At 35.5% G+C, this 6883-nt stretch overlaps 1 long non-coding RNA gene across 1 annotated transcript; it reads left to right on the top strand.

Moving 5' to 3' along the window:
* The first annotated feature begins 1242 nt into the window (after window positions 1–1242).
* On the top strand, window positions 1243–5724 carry LOC131246560 (uncharacterized). Its single transcript, XR_009171422.1, has 2 exons — window positions 1243–4183; window positions 5454–5724. It is a non-coding gene; the product is annotated as an uncharacterized LOC131246560 (long non-coding RNA).
* The last annotated feature ends 1159 nt before the right edge of the window (window positions 5725–6883 follow it).

Raw genomic sequence — 6883 nt, 5'->3', positions numbered from 1 at the left:
AAGATTTGGACTCAGGAAAAAAATTCCCACTGATACATTGCTCCTTTAACAGCAAGTCCAATCACTAATTTAACGATGTGATATTTACTTTTGTTTTGCATTTAAACTGTATGAAATGTTTGAGTGACACTAAAATTTACCTTAAAATGCATTTTTCTCCTAATAAGAATTGACAATAGTATTTATGCCTACTGAAAAGCATACCAACTATCAGGATGAATTATATGGAGTTGTGCCTGAAAAATCAATGTGTGCCTTGATTCACTAACCACCTAGATGTAATAGGGTATTTACATGTTAGATGTATGTGGACTTGACGCTAATAAGATATCTATTGATTGAAATTGAGTCATCATTACTCATATTGATGAATGGAACTTGACCGTTAGCGGACTTTTTACCTCTTCTTTTATTATTATACTTGTGTGTAGTTTTCTTTTGTGATTGAGTTTTAAGGGTGTTTTTATTGCTAAGATATATCTTTTCTTTTTTCTTTTTTCTTTTTTCTTCTGACGGTTGCAGATCACTAGACTACTTTTTCATGAGCCACGTTTAACTAGACATGTAGCCATATTAACCGTCAGGATCCATGTCTCAAAATCAAGTATAGAAGTTTCTTAATAATGAGACCAACGTTTTCTTTCGTCTCCCATGTGCAAATGTGGCACCTCGCAATCTTTATCATAACTGCATATTACTAGAGACCAATGAATGGTATCTATCTTTTAACATAACAGAGCATAACTACTTGGTATATTTCAAGGGGATGGATACATATCTCATGTTTTTTTTTCTAATTAAGCGCTCTATTGATAATAGAAGGCCTAGCCGCCTAGGATGGTGGGATCAAATGATCTAACGGTATCTACACCATCTTAGAAACCTTTGCACAAAGTCAAATATAAACATCCTACTTCTAGCAATCTGACTAACTATGAGAAGAGTCGAAAAGAGCTAATTACTTGTTGGAGAACCAGTCCTGTGGAAGCGTCTTAATTTCGATCGAAACAAATAAGAGAAAACGAAAAATCCAAGCAACCATATAGAAAACATGCGATTTTTATGTGAAAAGCCCTTTGGGAAAAAAAAAATAGCACAAAGCAACGATCAATCTACTATTTAGAGAAAATCACAGCAATAGAGAGAACTTTCAACAAAAAATCATAACTCTCTCCTCTTGGAGAGTCTCAAAAAAAATAAAAAAATAAATAAAATAAAAACTAAAATCATAACTCCCTCTTAACCATGACATAATTAATCCTATAAGCCAACCCTTCAAGAGGGATATATCAAAAATACCCCTCTATGGGTCTCCTAACACTTAAGCCTTATTAGCATGTGAAACATGGGTCATATGGGTTCATAAAAGTGAATAAACTCATAATAATTTTGATGTCACAATTTTAACAATCTTCACCTAGATAGTAAAATCACTTCCTTGTTTTGACAATTTTCTTTTAAACATCACCACCATTTCTTCATAAACACTTTATCTTTATTCCTTTCTTGTTAACCTCAAAAAAGTCAAGAAAAACTTGACTCCGCAGAAATGACCTTTTTAAGGGTGTCCAACAGATTTTTACTAGTGTGAATCTTCTCAAGAGTAACATATCTTTCCTCTACCATGTGACACAAGATACGCATTGATACATTTGACATGTAGCACTAAAGTTAGATGATAACACTTATGTACATTAGCATGATTGGCACATGTAGAGTTGAACACAAGTCAAGCCGATCCGAGTTTGACCCAAGTTTGGTTTGGCTTGTTTTTGTGACACCCCCTTGTCAAGCTTTACACAAACCAAGCTTTGGGCTTATCCCTACTGTTTGAGCTTGGTTTGGTCCAAATATTCGAGGTGAGCTGAGCTGAGTTCAATCAGGAGTCAACTCATTTTTTATTAAATAAACAATATACATAATACAAACTTTTTTATACAAAGATAACACTAGAAAATGAGTTGGAAAATGGATGGGCAGCGTGAATATGAATCACATACATTGAAGTGGGCCCCACCACAAGAAAACAGTATTGATCCGAAACTTATGTCCCCTAACAAGTTTAGATCATGTGCTGTAGTCTACCAAAGGCTATGATCTTATTTATTTTTATCTCATACTATAAAATGAGTTGATTTTTTTACCGATGTTTTGGATAAAATACATATATCATAGTGGGGCCCACAACTTTTACACCAACTACGTGGCGGGTGTTGAGGTCACCAACCAATTCGAATCCTGCTTTAGCGTACTGAGTAAACTTTGTGGGCCCACCATCATGTATATATATTATCCACACAATGCATCCATTTTTACATATTATTTTAGAACATAATCCAAAATTGAATCATATCCAAAGCTCAAATGCAACAAACCACAGGAAACAATGTGCATTCATGTATATGTATTATCCAAGCCGTACATCCATTTTTACATATCATTTTAGGACATGATCCCAAAATTGAATCATATCCAAAGCTAAAGTGGATCACACCACAGGAAACTATGTGCATACAATTTACAAGCCGAATCAAACCAAGCTAAATCAAGCCAAGTTTCAAGCCGAGCCGATCCGGTAGTGCCTTGGTTTGAGCGGTTTATTTTTTAAAATGAGCTTAACTCTAAAGCTTGGTTTAGTTTGAATTTCTATTCGAACCAATCAAAGCCAAGCTTTTTTAAACCAATCGAAGCCAAGCTTTTGAGATGGCTTGGTCTGTGTTCAACCATAAGTACATACCATATTTAGAGGATTGAAGATGGACAATGGCACGTGTGGCACATTAATACTTGTGAAGTGATTTTGCAAACGTGGAGTGAATGGTGGTACATGTGCCACAATAGCACATGTGGGGTAAACGAAAAGATAGATGGTGACACGTGTAGTGCACTGGGGGCTCTTTACACATGTGGGGCAAAAGATAAGATGAATGGTAGCAAACTATGCCACGTGTGGGGCATGATTGAAGATTTTACTTTCATAGTAGGAAAATGCCTTTTTTATGGGTGAAGTTGGGAAAATAAATTTATTTATTTTTCAACAAAAATAAAAAGTAGTAAATTGTATTTTCCATAATTTCCCACATTAAAAGCCTTGACAAATACTAACAAATAATAGAAATTGAATTTCATGGAAAACACTCTCCTTTCCCACGCTTTCCGTGAATCCAAACAGCCATTTAGGATTCAAGGCGTTGGCATTCCTAATTTTCTGTTTTATTCCATAGATCAGATAGAGAAAAGAAAGAAAGAAAGAAAAAAAAAAATCAACCATCAACTTCTAACATCTATTAGATAGGCCCCGCTTTGAGGTGCTTACCGTGTTAACCAAACATTTTGGTGAGATGTTGCTATGTCTTTGTAATAAAATGACCAACATTTCAAGGGTCTGGATTGTTTGATTTTTGTGATTTTTGCATGCTTGCTTGTCAATAGTGATATAGAATGGATGGATATTGGGATGGATCACAATGGTCTGACTGTCCCTTCCATTGCAACCACCAGGCTACAGAATGGACGGTTCAAAATGATTGGAATGTCCCCTCTCCCATGCAACGGATTGCATAGGTTGCTACTAAGCTGTTTTACTCCACTATGGTCAATGGATCAACAGCCAACTAAAGAGAAATGCAAACCATCCAATTTGGGAGTGGTTTGTGGTATGGTCCATCCATGGTGGGACTCAATAGACTAATGGTCCTGATTACCGTACCGTGGGCCCCACTTGTCACTATTCAAAATACATATGTGGTTCGCCGTATAAGTTTAAGATGTTGTAACAAGAGGTGTTAATAGGCCGCCAGGCCAAGCTCTGTCCAAGCCCAGCCTACATTTTATTGAAGCCCGACGGGCCAACTCGGCCCATTGACACTGCTTAAATTGATAGCACGGCTTTGGGGCCCACTGTGATGTATGTTGCTTAAATCCACACTGTCCATCCGTCTTGATGGCTCATTTTAGAGCATTACTCCAAAAATGACTATTATCCCAAAAATGAAGCAGATCCATCTCTTAGTTGAATCATGCCATAAAAAAAAGTGGTGATTGGCCATTAAAAACTTATTATGAGTCACAAAAGTTTTGCATCAAGCTGATATTGGTGTGGTCCTTTCATCCAGGTCTTTTTAACCTTATCAACAGATTGGATGGCAAATAAACATTCTGGGCCCACAAGAAGTTTTTAATGGTGAGTATTCAATCACTACTATTTCCTGTGGTGTGGTCAAACTAAGATTTGGATGGGATTCGTTCTCTAAAATGAGCTTTCAAGACGGATGGATGGCCTGAATGTAACGAAAATACATTATGGTGGGCCCACAGTCAGGTATCCACTCACCTTGGTGGATACGGGTATCACTGAGTAGTGTCCACAAATCAAGTTCAAGTGTTAAATGGTAGTTTCTAAAGATTATTTGACAATTTTAAAATACATTTTTCATGTTTGTTTTAGAATATTGAGAAATGCAATTGATGTGAAATAGTCATATTGCATGAAAGTTTACCTTTTAATTGAGAAATGCAACATGTGAAATATTCATATTGCATGAAATTTATATTTTACTGGGAGGGCGTTAGAGAGTTAAGAAATATATCACACATGCAATAGTGTTACATGCAACATGATGATGATAAAGAAATCATGTGATATTAGAGGAAATCGAATCGTGGAGGCCAATTTTTTTATTACTCTTCTCTCATACTTTAGTCTTAAAAATTAATTCATTATAAAGTTATGCAAAAACATTTTTAAACTTATAAAACACACACATAATTATATTTAAAGAAGATTAATTATCATTTCTCATAAGGAGTAGGCTGGCAATGAAACTTGTTAATTAAAAGTCAGTATTCATATACATATAAATTGCAAAAGATTTAACTAAATGTAATTTTAATATGTTATTATATATATTATAATATTGTTGGTATGATTTTCACAATATAGTGGAATTGTGATTGCTTTACTTTATATATGCATGTATAACAGTCATGTTCATCACAAAATGCCTTGAGACGCTAATCGAACCTTATCACTCACATAATAATGGTTATCATGTATGTTTGGCACTATTTAAGACTCGGCAAGATCACGTTTATGCATGCCACAAGTACAGTTCCGTGTCACATCTTACTCCTCAAACACGCTTCGCTGTCAGCCGGGGGAACATATTACAGAGACACCATTTATTTATTAATAGATCGTAAGGTATAAATACATGAATATTGAGATAAAACATCACGACTATGATAATCAGCTCTTCCTCAATATCCAGACATTGATTCAATAGGATGCAAATTCAAAGCCTGTGTATGAGGTGAATGTGGCAAGAATAAATGACGAGGGCTTGCTACAAGAAACGCTTATGCTCTCTACGGAGAGAGCATACATAATGGTACTCGTTCTTATGAAAGATTTCCAGGGAGCTGATTATGACACTCAATATTGCTCACAACAGATTCATTAAAGTTTGGGAGGATTTGGGGTGGATTAAGAGTTGTGGCCGCTGAAGGCATTTGCTATTAGAGTGGATTGCAAGCTATACCTGCTAAAGTCATCTGTGCTCTATAGACAACAGTGTGGAGATGAGTTGAAGGCTGTTTTTACAAGCATATTTGATATACAAAGTCATTTTCTTTTTATTTGGCCATGTAAATGAATGTATTATTCAACAGATCCAATACACATTTCTCGTATCAATCAATTTTAAACATGTTATCTTATTTTCACTAATGTTGCTGTCAGTGGCCTGAATGTTCATAATATTGAAATGCTTTTGGTGAATAATGATATAATGATCTGCATAGTGTATAAAGAACACTTATACAACTGAATTAGATGTGCAATGTAGAGTGCTATTTACCTTGTTTTGAAATTCAAGGCATGTTTGAATGCCACTAAAAATTGCTTTAAAATGTATGTTTCTACTAAAAGTAATGACAACAGTGTTTGTGCCTATTTAAAAGCATAAACCATACATTAGAGTTGTGCCTTGAAAACCAATGTGCACCTAATTCACTAGCCACATTGATGTGATGGGGTATGTAAACATTAGATGTATGCAGCCTTTTAAGCCAATGAAATATCTATTGATTGGAATTGGGTAAATGTATGTAGCCTTTTAGGCCAATCAAATATCTATTGATTGGACTTAGGTCATCAGTTAATCCTTGGCAAGTGTGATTCTTGCACCATGACTTGCTCGAAATGGTACTATTGAATAACAATTCTGATTGATGATTGGGCGTCTCATGTGTTATTCAGGTTTGAAGATGAAAAGTATCCACATGTGATGGTACCTAAAATAAGTTTTTTTTTTTTTTCGACAAAATGTATCTTGTACCTGATGATAGCCAACCTGTGATGGGGTTTCTAGGGTATCTTTTTGCTCGGGGATTTTATCTTTTTTTCCATCGCTAGTGTTGCAGATCACTGGAGCCATATTAACTGTCAAGATCCACATCTCAAAATCAAGTTGTTTTAGAGATTTCATAATAATGATGACAACATTTTCTTTTCTCCCATGTGAAAACATGGCACCCATGAATGACTAGAGACTGATCCATGGAGCATGGTGGACCCCTCCCAATGAACGGTCTGTATATTTTAACAAAATAGTGGATACCTAGTTGTTAGTGTATTTCAAAGGGAGGGATACCTATCTCAGGTTTTTTTGTCTACTCAAGCGCTCAAATGATAATGTAAGGTCTGGAATGGTAAGCCCAAATGACTATCTTAGGATCCTCGGCACAAAGTTGAAGATAGACAGCTCACTTCTGGTAATCTTTTCTCTTAATTATCTTTCAAGAATTTCTCAGACGAAGTTTTTTGTGAAAAATGGAGAAACAAGAAAACATTCTGGGAATAACTATGTGAGACCCACCCACT

Source organism: Magnolia sinica, chromosome 5 (assembly GCF_029962835.1).
Source record: "Magnolia sinica isolate HGM2019 chromosome 5, MsV1, whole genome shotgun sequence".
NCBI classification, from domain to species: domain Eukaryota; kingdom Viridiplantae; phylum Streptophyta; class Magnoliopsida; order Magnoliales; family Magnoliaceae; genus Magnolia; species Magnolia sinica.
Note: the sequence above shows the minus strand (reverse complement) of the source record. Positions and strands in the feature narration are given on the sequence as shown.